The sequence below is a fragment of the Numenius arquata genome, chromosome 3 (genome assembly GCF_964106895.1).
Source record: "Numenius arquata chromosome 3, bNumArq3.hap1.1, whole genome shotgun sequence".
Taxonomy (NCBI): Eukaryota; Metazoa; Chordata; class Aves; order Charadriiformes; family Scolopacidae; genus Numenius; species Numenius arquata.
Window position 1 is genome coordinate 3109918 of NC_133578.1, and position 16349 is coordinate 3126266.

The following is a 16349-nucleotide window of genomic DNA, read 5'->3' on the forward strand; positions in this document are numbered from 1 at the left end:
TGATCTTCTCTGTAGCAACTAAGATGGACTCAAAGCAAGGGCAAATAACAAATATGTAACTATCAGTTGATTTTATGGAGCTTGCGTTTATTAAAAAACCCTAGAAAACAAAACAAAAAACCCCCAAAAACCAACCAACCCCCAAACTAGATTGACAGGTCTAGCAAGTATTACTGCATATTTCTGTAAACTTCCACGCTCCTTGTAACTCTATCACACCGGTAACTCAATAGTGCCATATAGTTATTAGCATCAGAGGAGCCTCTCAGTTAATCTGAATATGTCCAGTTGCTGAATTAATTGAAGAAGGACCCTGAGGCCACCTGTGTTTGGGCTCCTCACGCTGAGCAGCATGGCCAGGCTTGGGGAGCTTCAGCAGGGCAAAGGACTTCCGCTGGCAAGTCTCCGAGTCCTGGTGTGGCACCCCGCTAACCTTAATTTTGCTCATTTCGGTCAGATTCCATGAAATTCCTGAGCAGAGTAGTTTACTAACCCTTTGTAATCCCCAATAAACAGTTCAATCATTAACAGCATTAACAACCTGTGCAGCACACAACAAATCATTTATGACCCTCCTTTTCTTCTTCCCTCACTGGTTGTGGCTTTTCACCTTTTCTGCTTCTGTTGGTGTCTTAGTTCAGTTGGACGCTTTGTTCATTTATTCCTTCTGTTGGGGGTGGGGAAGAATCGGGAGTATTTTTCAGTTAGGAGATAAAAAGAATCCTTTTGTTCTTCTCAGATTGATATTTTATAAATTCAGCATGGCCTCCCTTCCATATTTATTCTGGCCTTATAATCCAAAATGGTCAAAGGACAAATGTTGCTCCGCAAGATGCTCCCAAACCCCTACGGCAAAAATTTAAGATATCACTTACTTAAAAATAGAAACTAAGGTCTAAATTGGTAGATTATATCATTGATCTGGGCCCTTTTATCTGTGCTAGAAAAGCTGTAGGATACATAAATCCAGTAGAAGTCTCAGTGCAGAAAAAGTTACTATTCTGGACTCCTTGTAGTATTTTTCCAAGGGCACAATTTTACATCCATTTTTGTTTTACTACAGTGTTCTAACTGTGAACTCATCAGTGGACAAGAAACCGGAATACTTTTCTGTGTGCGTTTGGTAAGTTTAATGCTTTGTTGTATTTTAATTGGCTTTTCAGAAAATACAGTGTGTCACTTTTAAGTTTTGTAAGAAGAATCAGGAAACTGCACCCAAACTTCTGGTGTCGTTATTGAAAGGTCTAAGGGTTTGTAATGCCAGAACGTAAAAAAAAAAAATAAACCAAAGGCTATACAAGAGAAGAGCACATTCTCCCTATCACCGCACTGGGTGTGTTTGTTACTGGAAGAGAGTTAATATGGTGAACCAAGACCTGTGTTACCAGACAGCAATCTTCATGAGCGAAATTTCATGAAGAGATATGAACACCATTAACAGAGACAAGACCATCCTCTCCAAAACCAGCTATCACTTCCGATATCTTTGTTCTGTTTGTCATTTGTCAGCAAACTGCTCAATAAATCGTGTATTGGATGTGACGTATTTAACGAGCATCTCCACGACGGCAGAAACGACAAGTTCCCAAAACACGAGGTCTGATTCCCAAACCGCTGCAGTCTGGATAACATCCACCTGCTTCCAGGCTGCTGTAGTATTTCTCGTTTCCCTGGCTGTACAAAGGACAAGTGGCATATTCTCAGAAGAGTTCCATGTATGACCGACCTCCTCTATAAAAGCTCTCAAGAATTCATATCTGTGTGATTCCATCTCGTTTCCACCGCCTTACATCAGGAGCAAGCTATGGAAAATACGGAGTTCTCCAGCCTGCTGGAACAGCTCCCCTCTGAGAGGAGCCAGCGCCTCCTAGAAGTCAGAAGGAGCTGGTGGAAAATAGTCCGTAATTCTCAGAAAAGTCTCTGGTTATAACCTGCCCAAACACCAGTTCAGGCCCGAGCAGGCACAGCCCATCCCACAGTGGCAGCATCGGGGTTTGGCACTGGCTAGAAAACGGCAAAAGTGAAGGATATTATTGAATCAGCTGCACTTGAGCTTAAAAAAAAGGTGATGGCAAGTACTTGTGCAAGAGGGCTTAAGGAGGACAAACATCACCTTTCATTGTGTAATAACTCACAGGCTGGCTATAGCGGTTATGACTTCAGAAAGTTAGCAACAATAAAGTGCAAGATATAGCTACATACATCTGGGTGACAGACAGCACCGCTAAGGTGTGGGGCTCTGCAGGCAGGCTCCATACGTGTCTACACTTGTAAAAATCTCTGTATAGGCAATTCCGGAACACTATTATACACTGATACTGACCCTCATTATCCCAGAGCGTCAGTATCAGGCAAGCACCTTGCCAGGCCGATGCTCCGCACCTAAAATAACAAGCAATTTTCTGTGAGAACGGCATCTGAGAGAAGGATCATGCTCACGACAGATGCAGGTCGAACGCAAGTCTCAACTGGCAAGGACAGGACTGATCTCACAGACTTGACAGCTTCAGCAGAGCCTACCTGGCTCCACCTGCTCCACTCTCCGATACGTACACACCCCGCTTTCTCCAGCCTACGTTCCACAAGCATTACCAATCCATAGGGTTGGGAGGACAGCTAATTTATCTATTTTTTTTTTTTTTTTTTCTCCCAAATGTTGATGTCCTTTTGACAAATTCGGTGCTGGAGACAAAGTAAAACCCGGCGGGGTGCAGAGCGGAGCACCCGTGGCACAGGTGGAACGATACACGGTGCCTCAACGGCCAACTCACCTGCCAGAGAGAACCCAGCTGAGAGATTATGACCTGAGCCCTGTGGCCAAATGACCCTTAACTAATTCTATTAATGCTCCCCGGGCCCTCAAGAAAAGGGCCAATTCTCAGTAAAATGTACATGCATGCAAACAGCAGCATGAGGAGGAAAAACACCCCCCAAAACCAATCAGGCGCGCGAAGCGTTACATTGCTCCAACTGACCTGTTGTGTTGCTATCGCTTCTCCTTAATGATATATTCACTCTAAAAAATAAGCCAAAAGCCTATTAAAAATGTCTATTTCAAGATATACCAGCATTCACTTTTTAATCTGAGTGCTCCAAACTCTCTCTCACGCTGTAGCTCAAGAGCATGAAGACATCTAAAGCAAACCCTGTTCTGAAACAGGCTAATATCTCCAATTTCCTTCGTGCTGGTAGTTCAGTGTTCCCTTCACATCCTGTCCTTCGTTACCTACTGTTGGCTGAAGATAATCTCTTCCAGGCTTCTCAAATGCTGACACAGGAACCTCTGCGAGCACACTGAACTACTTCCTTTTCTCCTTGAAAAGATTTAATAACCTACAACTTTCTTCTGTGCCCTACTTGTACGTAGTCTCTCGTTTTCCTCCTCCTTGTATCAAATCCGCTAAAATAAAATTTTATAGAGTGTCAATTCAACAAAGGAAAAACTATAAAGTTAGTTCTGACAGCTTCCTTTCTCAAAAAATTTAATCAAAAAGAAAGAAAAAAAAAACCTTTACCCTTGAAAAGATGAATTGAATAGCCTTAGGTATTCTATAGCTGTATTTATGAAAAAGTTTTTGGACACTAAACACACAAATCTCTACAGAAAAGGGGAAAGTGTTTTGCCCGAGTCATAAACTTAACTTTTTCCATGGCACGGAGAAAAATATGCTGCACTCCATCGTTAGACATAAGCTTACCCCTCGGAGAGGTAAGAGTCCCCCCCATCTCAAAGGGCAGCAAAGCCTAAGAGATAATACCATCAAATTAAGTAGCCTCAAAAAAACCCCACACAAACATATGCTATTCAAATTTAGGAGAGCAATTATCTCCTCTACAGAAACACAGTGTTCTGTCCAGACACTATTTTAAAAGTTTTCTTACCAAAACCACGTTATTAACACTTAATATTCTGATGGTAGCAGCAAGTCACAGCACTTAATACCTTAAATAAATAAATGAGGACAGAATGTATGACTGTTATTTTTCTGGGTAGAAAAGGCATTCTGCTTGAAAATAAAAGTAAGAAGTCATGGTAAAAGTCATGTAAAGGTAATGTCAGGCTCCCTGGCTATAAAAGAAAATGAGGCCAGCACATTTAACATCTCCATGTATCTCCCATTTAATGCTTCATACGGGAATGTTACAGAAACGCATTATTTTCCTCACTTTTATCCGAAACAATTAGATTTGATTTTAAAATTTTGTATTTTATAATAGCGAGAAAAACATCTAACAAGAGAGATTATCAGAGATTAATCCAGTTGCTGAAGACGTATTTATATTTCATGCAGAACAGGCATTTTCATTTTGTTACATTCTCCCCCAACCCATCTGAAGTCAAAGCCAGTTGACCAGTGTATTACTATATAAAATGTAAATAAACAACAAAAAAAAATCCGCTCAAATCTGGTTTTCTAACCGAAAGCAATTATTTATTAACATATTATTCATCAAATGCTGAATCATGGGGATAAGTAACTCATTGGTACTTTGCAGATAATTTTATATCAGCTGATTGAACAAATCCCTTTTTCTTGTTTTTGGCAGTACTGTATCAGAATATATTATTTCAAACAATGTTGTACAGCTGTTGTAGTTCAGAGAAAAACATACATTTAAGGTTTTTTGGACAGGTTTGGTTTTTTTTTTAATTTTTTTTAAAGTCTTGAACAGAAAAAAAAGGAATTTAAAAATTAAGTTTATTTCTTGTAAGCGCAAAGATATTCCCTTGTAGCCAAGCTAAGAAGCTAACATGGAATAGTATCAATATTTCGAATTTAAGCTACGCAATAGAAATTAAATTTAGAAATCAAGTTTCTCTCATTATAAGAAGCCTTTTCTACTGTTCATGCCAAATTATCACTTTTCTCTTTCTATTGTTTATTGAACTATGAAAAATCACCCTCCTGTATTAGGTCCAAAAGAATTTTCACAGAAGTCAATGGAAAAAAAACAATAAAACCCTCATTATTACTATTATTCTATACCACAGTAATACCAGGGCTCCAGTTATGATTGACAAATACACAGAAAAACACTGTCCAGAAGAGGCACATGAAATAATTTAGTCAGTCATTGAATTCAAAGGGATCAGAGAATAATACTTCAGATGCAGACTGTTTAATGCTTACAAAAATCAACACATCTGGTTCCCACTGCTCAGGTTCCTCAAAAAATTTTGTTCCCATTTCTGTTGAAATACTTAAGCATTCCAAATACACAGAAACTGATGTTATTCAAGAGATGCTCCTTTCCTCACTAAGGTATACTGAATTTATTTCCCATAGCACAGGCTGTACTTCAGACCATTATCTTCAACTAGAAAATGCTAAATCATACCAAAGCTCCTGTTCAATAAAAAAAAAACTTTTTCTGGCTGTATTCAATGAAAGAACGTTTGTCCCTGAATGTGTAAGTCCAGGAATACTAATCTGAAGAGGAAAATGCAAGCAATTAAAAAAAAATAAAATCATGTTTTTTATTAATTGTAAAACACACGCTTCTGTTTTTCTGGAATAAATTCACAGCCCTAAAACTCCAAAGATAAGAGTTAAAAAAAAAAGAAGTTAAATTCTCTACCAGAATGCATTTGCTCAAGTGTAAAGCTAACAAATGCTAGAATTTTTGGCAACACTTCTGCATTTCTGAATCATTAGGTAGTCAAACTATTTTTTGATTTTGCTTGCATGATGTTGGATTACAATAATCCATATAAATCAGTAGTTTCCCCTCACTAGGAATACTGTGTTTACTTCTGGTCATCTGATGTCAAAAGGATGCCTAAAAAAAAAAAACTAGGGAGGTTCAGAAATAAATAACAAAAATGACTTGCATGTACAGCAGTGGATTAGAATTGTTTACTCAAGAGAGGAGGAAGAAAGAATATAGTCAAAGTAAACAAAATAATAGCGAGCCAGAGAAGGCACGCTGAGCATTTCAGTCACCCTTTTCAGAATATAACCATGGGATGCTTTTCCTAATGAAAACTTAAACATGGAGGTCTTTGTCAGAGAGATCTGTTTATGCTACAGGAAGAGCAGAGTTCTGCACTGCTTTCCTCCAACCAAGACCTGGAGTTCGCAGCCACAAGACGGAACTGAAGGAGGACAAAGAAGAAAAAGCCAAACACGAGTCCTGTATTTAGTTGCCTGGAGACTTAACTTATGGAAACCTAAACATCCAGGCCAAAGTCCTCAAAGATATTTAAACGCTTCTTTTCTACTGATACCAGTTATCATGCGAAAACAGCGGGGCTTGGTGTCCAAATGATGATCTAGACTGCAACAACTTTAAGCTCTTCCAAGTCTAGGCAGCGACAGTGACAACTTTATGAAATTATTCATATGCCCGACAGTAGTCGGATGCCTATTTATTTCCCTTTTTCAGATCATCCCGAGACTCTATTGTATGTAAAGACTGTGATTAAGCAGCACTTTCCAGTTGATGCTGTGTGTGAAAATATAAGCAACAGGGCTTCATAGTTGTGTCTTCGGTGAGGCTACCAGGTTTTTTTTCCATGAGTTGTCACCACCTCTCCTTCCCATCACTAGCCGTTACCGGATCTCCTCCCCTCCACCACGGCAAATACTTTTATGTGCAGCCACGTGGGCCCTGTTCCCCAAACACCTCCCAGTTTTCATTACAGCCCTGATTACCCCCACGCCACCCCCCTCAACTCTTCTCCCAACGCTTGCTTTGCCTCCATCCACCTCCCTCCCAGCCACATCCCCCCCGCTCCCCATCACCATTCGCAGCCCCGCTCCCAACCACCAACCCTTCTCCTTCCTAACGTCTCGCTTCCTTCCTACGCCCACACCGCAAACCCCCTCCAGGAGCTTTCAGTTATAACCCTCCTTTCTCTTACGGAGAACAAAACACCATCTTCCCGTAAAATAAGCGTACCTAGCGTCAAACAGCACGGCGAGCAGCGGGAAGACTTATCCACAGGCAGCACCTTGCAGCTTTGGGGAAGTCTCCTCTCAGGTGAAGCAGGCTCAGCCACCCTTTGTTTGCTCAAAAATAACAATATTTCTACCTAATAATGGTGTTCTCTGAAGTTTCAAGTTTATTCGTGGCGTTCCAGAGTCGCTGCGCTACCGACATGCGGAAAGAACGCCACCAAGTTGGGCATCAAACCTCACTTCTTAGACTAACTAAGAGGTAGTAAGGTCTCAGGCATTTCTAGTAGGGTGAAATAAAGCAAGTGAGTAAAGCAAAAGTAAACAACAGGAGAGCCTAAGCAAACTGAGGACAAAACAATTACGGATTACACGGGACGGGATTAACGCAGAGATTAAAGAAGTAGTAATTATTTGCAAATTTTTGATGACCATAAGGATTCACAGAAACTAATCCGAAAATACCACCTGTCTGTGGAGCCCTCCAGTACCCAGGAGAACCCATTTTTTCAGACCCCACATTAGGACGTTAAATAAAAATCTCAATAAAGATCTTTCTTTCAAGACAACAATAACTGAAGAGGCTTTAATATATCTTCAATCTAAGGTGAACCAGGTGACTAGGTTCATTCACCACCATGGCAATGAACATTTTCGTATATTATATACAAATTTTCACTACTATCTACCAAAACAGAAATTAAGAATTATTTAATTTTTTTAGTATTTAATTAGCTCAGAAACATTCTAGACATCCAGATACTATAAATAAATCCCAGTGCATATAAAGTATTATAATTATTTGCAATAACTAGCAAAAGCTGAATATGATTTTTTTTCCCCATTTTGTTAAATGCAATAATATTAAAAAAAATCAGAATCACATGCTTCCAATGGTTCCACTACGGGATAAGTGTGTCTCAGGTTGTTGTATCGAACCCACAACTTCAAAAAAGCCTGAATAAAGTTAAACTTATTTATATTCAGCAAAGATCAATATTTGGAGACAGTCAATTAACTATTTTCAAGTAAACCAAAAAAAATTGTAAACAACAGGTTCTACAAAGTTTATATATTCATTCTCTGACAAAACAACAGTTATTGCTTTGCTAGTTATTATTTGAGAAAAACGATGTAGTTCCTACACACAGGAATACCTTTACTGGCATAAAGTATTTATATGTTCTTTTTACATTAAAAAAAAAAAGAAATAAAAATTATTATCTTTTAATTTGCCATTTATTTTTGAGTTCCAGGGGTATGCTCATTAAGTTCTACCTCACCATGTGTCTGCAGATGCTTAGCAGAATTCTTACATCAGATAACGACTTGAGTTACAAAAAAAAAAAAAAAAAAAAAAAAAAAAAAAGATGAAGACTGATTCAGAACTGTGAAGTTTTTAAGAAAAGGAGCTTGGGAAAAAGACCAGGGAAAACCACAAGCCCAGGAAGAAAGCTAAATATGTAAGGGGATCCACTAGGAATTCACATACCAGCTGATTACGACGCTGCCCTAACGACCAGCTTTTGGGATCATTACATGGTTAGAACTGCTCATTCCCCAATACCTATGTGAAGTTAGAACTCATGAAAAATTCAGGTTTAGGGCTTGATCCAGCACCCAAGGAAGTTAATAAATATTTTAGCACTGACATCAGTGAAAACAGAATAGAGCCTTTATTTTTTTTCCTTAGCGTAAAGATTTCATATATAGATTTTTAATAACGAAATATCAAGAGTACAAATACTTTATTGATACTTCCAAAAATTAAAATCGCCTTACACAGCAGTATCATAATACCCCAAATTACATGGCTAATACAAACCTATTAATCAAAGAATAACAACTTGGCCAAAGCCCGATACATAAACCACAACAAAGATGTTACAAGAGTAATGCAACTTTCAGAAAAGAAAAAAAAAAATAATAAAGCATCAACGCTACCTCAGCGAGCCCTGCAACTTTATAGCTGGTACGCTCGGCACAGATGGACAAGTCATTTTTAGAAATGAATCATGCTGCAAATGATTTTACTAATTTTAAAACAGAGGTGAGGAACCAATAGCCTACAGGCCAGATATGGTTTGCTTCTTCAGTTCAGATGGCCCACAGACACGTACGTGTTTTATTACTTAATAACGCCGAGGCAGACTTCAAGCAAAACCACGCATGTTTTAAAAGGCTCCAACAATTCACATATTTTTAAATACATAATCCTGAAACCCAAACATCAGCCTCAAGTTTAAAGTATTAAATGAAATCTATGTTATTGGACCGCTGTTTTTTTTTTTTTTAAACACACAAATCCTTGAGTTATTGTCCACCAAATAGCACATTCTTGCTACCTTGAGAAGGTGGGACCTCACAGCCCTCAACGTTTAAATTATCTTAGTAGAGAAAAGTCAATGGTACCTTGAGTTTGGACAACAGCCTATGGTTGTGGTAGCAAAATTCTGATACCTGCTCCAATCCAGAGGAACATACTCTACAGCCCTTATTTAGGACAAAACTTCCACCAAAATCAATGAATGTTTTGCCTTGAAAAGCTACAGTCCCAAATATAGATCTCCGCCTTTCACAGACAGCTTCTTTCAAAGAGCAAAGCACTTCTGAATCCGAAAGGGTACGCAGGATTCAAAATAGGAAAAGAACAACAAGTGAAAAAGAATGGAGAAAGAGAGAAATCATAGGCCACCGCTCGACTTTCATCCTTTCTGCAATTATTTGCAGCTGCCACGAACATATTGGTATTTAGTAAACTGGAGGCTGCAGCTTTAATTGAAGTTTGCCTGCTATAAACAGTTATAGCTGCCTGGCTCTGGCCCGCGCTCCAATACCATCAGCAGAACAGAGATGGGAAGCATAAACAAACCTTTTAACTAGATTACAGTTTCTAAAACGGCCAAGAATCCCTTCGGCAAGAACTCCTGTGCAAGAAAATGTTAAAGGAGGAAAAATATTTTGAAAGAGTATTTTTTTTAAAAAAAAAAAAAAGCCTAACCTTTCCTAAGATTGTATGAATGGGAGTCTTCTGAAGAAAATGACTTTACGTTTTCCAAGGGGACTATCCTTGAGAAACACAGTCTGCTCCTTCAAGAAAAAAATTAAAAGCCAGAAAACTTTAAAACAAGCAGTTTGCAAAACAGAAGGATATTTTCCAAAGGTTTTTTTCTCTTAAGACTTCAAAATGCATCAAGAAAAGTTACTGAACTTTGAAATACAAGCAGATCCTATAGTATCATTTCATATTTAAAGTAGCCATGCTCAAGAACAACTTAAAAACATGTTGCGTCACCAATTTATCCCAACTTACCTACCTCTTAACTCTGACGCTTCTCGTAATTTGCTTTAGCTGAGGTTCTTCCCCAGAAAGATTATGAGGGGACAACGTATCCCCCCTCCTGCCCCCAAGCCCATAAAAGACAAAAGGAACTTCTGTTCTAAAAAAAAACAGCTTGCTACAGACTTCTGAATACTTTGTTTCTTTAATCAATGATGTCATTTGTCCACTTTTGCAGTGTTTTCTTACAAAAATAGCAGATACTAAAAATCTGTCCTCTCTTCTAGGGGTTGGGTGAGAGGATCCAGCAAAAACTTTTTATTGTGGTTGTCTTCTACAGACCTACAAAATAAATACAATTTACCTCCTGAAGTCAATAGTATGCTTAGATATATATAAAAAAAACCCAAACCAAACAGATGCATAAATCTTCATTGTATCAGTGTCTTAAAAGTAAAAATTAAATACATTTAAAATATATATAATTTAAAAGTAGATTAGGTGCAAACACAGTCAAAATACAAAGCCAGTGCCAGCTGTTTGTTATTGTCAATGCTACAGCTTAAGTCCTACCAAAACACACAAAATTTGTACTCGTTCTAGCGGGGCTAAATATATACATTTATACATATACACACACACGTGTGTGTATAAATCTGTGTGCATGTGTATATATATATAAGTATAAAAGTATACATGAGATATACAGGTAAAAGCTCAAAGGATGAAGACAAAACTGACTGTTTTACATGTTTTTATAAAAACACGGGGTTTAGTTTGTCACAACAGATAACCCTAAATAACGTGTTGGCAATCATCTACCAGAGCTTAAAAACAAAGTCTAAAAATGGCAAATTGAAATTTCATTTACATGTTTTTGAAACATTAGGCAGGATGCATGGAAAAATTAGACTATCTGTATTTATGATATGTAGGCCTACCTTCCATTTGGCCGACTTTTACTTTTCTCCTAACTTAGGCTGCGTTTGTTTCCTTTGGCAGGGGGGTACAAGGCAACGTTACTGCGAGCCTCCCTTTATCTAAACGTTGAGAATATCACCATTTGATCCAACAGGATTTGTTGCGCAAACAATTGACAACTGTTCTGGTTCCCTCACTTGGGAATTTTTCTTAGCGAGGCCATGCTACTGATGGTGCAAACCAAGGGCCCGAATATTTAAGATGCTATTTATGTTTCAAATTACTCCTCCTTCAGTAAGGCACAGAAAAATTTTGGATTTAGCATCACTGAAAATGTAGACTCATCAAAAATTATGAAAGAAATTAATATATTTTAATCCTGGCCTTCAATTTTACCTCATATAGGAATAATGTAATTAACATATTGCTTCTATAGGTCTTAGTTACCAGATATTGTGACAAGATAATAATTTTTAAAATACTGATTCCTTACTCTAAAAATATTTCCGGCAGAAGAAATAAATTAAAAAAAAGAAAACAGCACATTGAGGAATTTAACCAGAGTAATAAATGAAATCCTTTATTCTTTCTTTGATAAAGAAAGTTACTAGAAAACTCAAAAAGAATTTCACTATTTCGTTTTTTAAGTAAATTTAATGCTCCTGAAAGAAGATTTCAGGAAAAAAACCACCCAACAAAAGCCCAAACAAAGTGACAAACGTGTCCTGTGCATCTCCATCTCTCCGTATTGCCCTCTACAACGTTCCTCAGCTCCAACCCAATGAGCCAACACTCAAAGCCGCTCTCCACGATTTGTTCCTTCGTCATTTTTTTGCGATGGGAACACCTGTCAAGCTGCAGATAAACTGAGATGATCACAAAGGTCTATGAATAGCCATCTCACGGTAATGACTGATTCCTGCCGCCATGTGCCAGATCAAAACAACAACTTGGGAGTTAAAAGGCTGGAAATACAGATCTTTGGAGCCACAGTCGCTTTAACTTTAAATACTGTTTTAAGGTATCTTTTTTTTTTTTTTTTACACTTCTTCTATATACACACGTGTTTATAAACATGTATGCATATGCACTCAATACACTTTATAACTTTTTAATCTAAGTGGTTTTGACAAATTTTACCTCAATTGAAAAATAGTGCAAAGCCTGAACTCCTTTCTAGACAATTCATAAGAAGTATCACTCCAATAAAGAACTTGGAATTTGAAGAGAGGAAAGGAGTCAGACCTTCTTAATTTCTTAACTGCTGCTTTTTATTAGCAGCCTACTTGGTTTAACTCTAGTTACATAGCTTTCAGGATGCTTTAATTTCTATCTGTCTCCAATGCTCTTCCAAAATTTTATTCCTAATACAGGCTTTGGTTCCTGTGCAGGCCTACTTGAAACCGATTGAGCAGTATTAATCCACCTAATAGTTCCAAAAATAATTACAAAGAAAAGCCAGTGAAAGCCTGTGGCTTCAAACATTCAAATAACTCTTAAAAAGAATAAGCAGGTCCTTAATGACATGAGAGCATTCAAAAATGTACCCTGTGTCTTTTTATTGTTGCAATCAATGGTAATTTTGACATTCACTTCCACGAGGATAAAACAGAAACCAATACAGGGTCCTTAAAAACCAGCCAAACAAAACCAAGCCCCCAAACAACTGAACAAGCCCAAAAGAAGAAACCAAACTCATCACTTCAGATTTCTAAAGTATTAACAGTATTTTTGAAAAGGAAACTCAGTCATTTTCAAAATTTGTGTCCTGAGCCATTAATAGATAAGAATCTTCTCCTGCAAGCTGCTTTGTGCATGTGGTCTCTTAAGCCCATAGACAAGACACACCGACATTAGTAGGGCTCCAGATGGGCACGAGGGGCCACCCACCTGGGCTACTGCTTTCCAGCAGGAACATCCACGACAAGCACTCGCTGCTGATTCAGAAACTAATTTTGTAGTTATGGACCGTATTCAAGTTACTGATCCTCCACATACAAGGAATCACCATGAATAACAGTAGGAAAACAAAAAATAAAATAATCTAGTGACAAACAAATAACCCAGCTGAAACCCAAGGCGTTCCATTTTTGAGTGGACTGTTATTTATGCCAAGATCTTCAGTGCTTTTTAACAAGGAGAAAGCCTGATCCCTCTACAGCCAACGAGGAACAGAAGGACTGCATGTGAAGAAAAGTTAAATTATTGGAAGTATTGCATCATAAAGATTCTCTTCAAACATCCGCCTACCTAGTCTAAACAAACACATCCATCTACAAAGAAAGGTAAGACAACAAACTCTAAGGAAAGACTGTTAGAGACAAATATAAGCCTGGCCTGAAGAGCACCTTTATGTCTAGCACAGCCTACACTTTGCCATGGGAGGTTCCTCGCTAATTCAAAACTATCTCTCTGACTGGGAAGCCACCAACCTGGAATACATGAAAATAATTGTTAATTTTGGCTCAAAGCCCCAAACAAAACAAAACTGTGTTACCCTTTAGCTATAGCTGTTGATAAAGCACAGTCTTCCTTAACACAGCTTGAGTCAATTCTTAGAAGGCTGTTGTGGCAGCAGCCGGGAGCCCCAAATTAACCTCGGCTCCCCTTGTGCTGGGCGCTGCAGGAACTGCCTCCGACACAACTCAGAATCCCAGTCCCACCAGCGGCTCCTTAGGAGGGACCTTCCCTACCCAATCCCCCCAAATCAGCGGTTGCCTTTCCCAGCACAGACTTGGCTGCAGGAGCTGGAGGTCTATGGAAATTGAAGGGTTTATTAGTAATTTTATCTCTAGGATGTAAAGGGAAGACCCTGAATTATCCTGCCCAGCTTTAGAATTCTGTTAGGGTATCTTACCGAGCAACCATATTACATCAAATCATACTTATTTTGAACACTAAAACACAAAGAATTAAAGTGTTAAATCCCCTGAATAAATAATACATGTCATCAGCTGTAGGCCACAGAAGTTGCAGGCGGATCTCCAGCTCCATGTATATTGGGAGCGTAATCCTGAAGCCGCTATAGGTTTGCGTGTACAGATGAAAATAGATCAATGGTATCTCGGGTTGAGAAAGGAAGCATTGGCATAAAAAAGAAGAAAACTCTGTCCTTTACTCCTGGACAGTCTTTTGCTGTCCAACTCTTGCCTGTAACAAACTATCTAAAAGGAGAGTAACACGTTTAAAGAATGGGGTTTTCTACACGTATCTGCTGATTTTGACCATGATCATCACTCTAGGGTTTTTTCACACGTTTAAAACCAAAGTAATCTTGTTTTTACAAGCTAACAGAAAACTAACGACAAACTATTAAAAAGAACTGCAGCGATGGCTGCTACCTTCAATACTTCTATGCAACATTGTTAAGGGTCGGTCCAACTATATTTTTCTCTCATTCTTTCCACCCCAGCAAATTACGGCTTTCTCAAACTCTTTCCAGTTTGATCACAAAATTGCTGCTTCGCACAAGACACGTACGTACAAATTAGAAACGGGCGATACCCCAGCGTTTCAGGAGAGCTCGCTCTTGTGGGTCTCTCCTTCCCGCGGCGAGGCGGAGATGACACAGGCTCTCTGCTGACCACCATTAAACCATGGTGCCCCATTGAAACGCACCCTCACGGCCTACTCCACGGGTCAGCCTGCTCCACGGTACTTAATAAACTCAGCACTCAAACCCTCTTTTTGAAATTACGGAGGGCATAATTAAGCTCCAGAAACAAGCAGACAACAGCAATTTTAATATAAACATCCTACTTATGTAGAGGACTCTGATTTCAACTTGACGTTAAATGCCCAAACTCTTACTTCTGGATTCTCTTCCCATATTTCCTTGAGTTGGGCATTCAGTTTGCCTTTTAATCTATTTCAGACATTTTTGACGCGTTAACTTTCCTTCTCACCGGTAGGAAAAACGGTCAGACCAGCCGACCGGTGGTACCCGACCTAACAAACCAGCACCATCGCAAGCATGGATGGAGACATTTGGCCTTCCCAGCAGAAGGCCGTGGAAAAACAGAACACGACGTAGGTATAATTCAAGCGAGCCATCGACCAAATATAGCCAGCCACCAACGATAACCACCGACTGCCATCAAACCCGCGACACCCCATCCCGACCTCGCTAACATCCAAAGCCCAGCTCTTGGATGATCCCTAGAAGTTCAGCTCCTGGGCGGCAGGGTCTTTGTACCACCGGCCTTTCGTAAGTCAAATAACGGCCCCCCCCAACCTGCCACAGAGAGCCCCAACCGGGAGGGAGCAAACCCCCCCCCAACACCCCCCCATTCCACCAACACCACTTGGGGGACCAGCCGGGGCTCAGCACCCACCTCAACTTTCCTCACAACACCGCGCCTTCAGCTGAGGCCGACATCACCCCCGGCCCCGGGGAAAGGAGAAGGGGAGGGGGGGGGAAACAGAGGCTTGAAGAACCAGGCTTCCCCCCCCCGCCCCTCACTGCGAGGAGCCGGGGGACCGGAGCATCTCCCCGCTTCTCCCCCGGGCGACAACAAAGCTCAGGCCGGACGTTTCGGGGAGGGGGGGCCACAAAGTGACAGGCGGCCGCCCGGCGCCCCCTCCCCGCCGCCCGCGGCCCAGCGCGGCCGAGCGCCCGGCACCCCCCCCCCCCCCACGACTCCCGCTCCCTTCCCGCTCCCTCCCTGAGGTAAACAAGCGGCCGCCCGCCCCGCCGCCGCCCCGCACTCACCTCAGCGGCCCCCCCGGCGCCCGGGCCGGCCCCGGAGCGGCGCAGGCGGAGACGCACACAAAGGGTAATAAAGGGGGAGGAGGGGAGCGCGGGGGGTGGGGGCTGCCCAACTGCTTGCCGCTCCCCCGCCGAGCCGCCGGGGCCGCCTCTCGCCTTCGCCGACCGCCGCAACGGGGAAAGGAGGGGGGGGGGCGGGGGGGGGGGGAAGGAGGGGGGGAATAAACTCCTCCGGCGGGGTTGGGAGGGGAGGGGGGGGGGGGGAAACTCGGGGCGCCTGGCACCGGCCCCCCGCCCCCGCCGAGCGGAACGAGCGGCCTGTCCCTTTAACGGTATAAATAACGGCCCCCCCCGCCGCCGCTGCCGCCCCCCCCCGCGCTCCTCCTCATCGTCAGCTGCTGCTGCTGCTCCGGCGGCTGGGGCTCCGGCGCTGCCGGGGAGGAAGAGGGGAGGCAGCCACTGCGCATGCGCCCCGGGGGAGCTCGGGAGGCCGCGGGGGGGGGGGTAATGGGGGGGGGGGGGGGAAGAGAGGGAGGGACGG

General features: G+C 41.3%; 1 long non-coding RNA gene across 1 annotated transcript in view; it reads right to left on the reverse strand.

Annotated features, from left to right (window-relative positions):
- The window catches only part of LOC141462909 (uncharacterized), a 99230-nt gene extending 83291 nt beyond the window's left edge, over positions 1 to 15939 (reverse strand). Inside the window, exon 1 of the long non-coding RNA XR_012463225.1 lies at positions 15812 to 15939. This is a non-coding gene — a long non-coding RNA (uncharacterized lncRNA). The remainder of the gene's footprint in view (positions 1 to 15811) is intronic.
- Between the last annotated feature and the right edge of the window lie 410 nt (positions 15940 to 16349).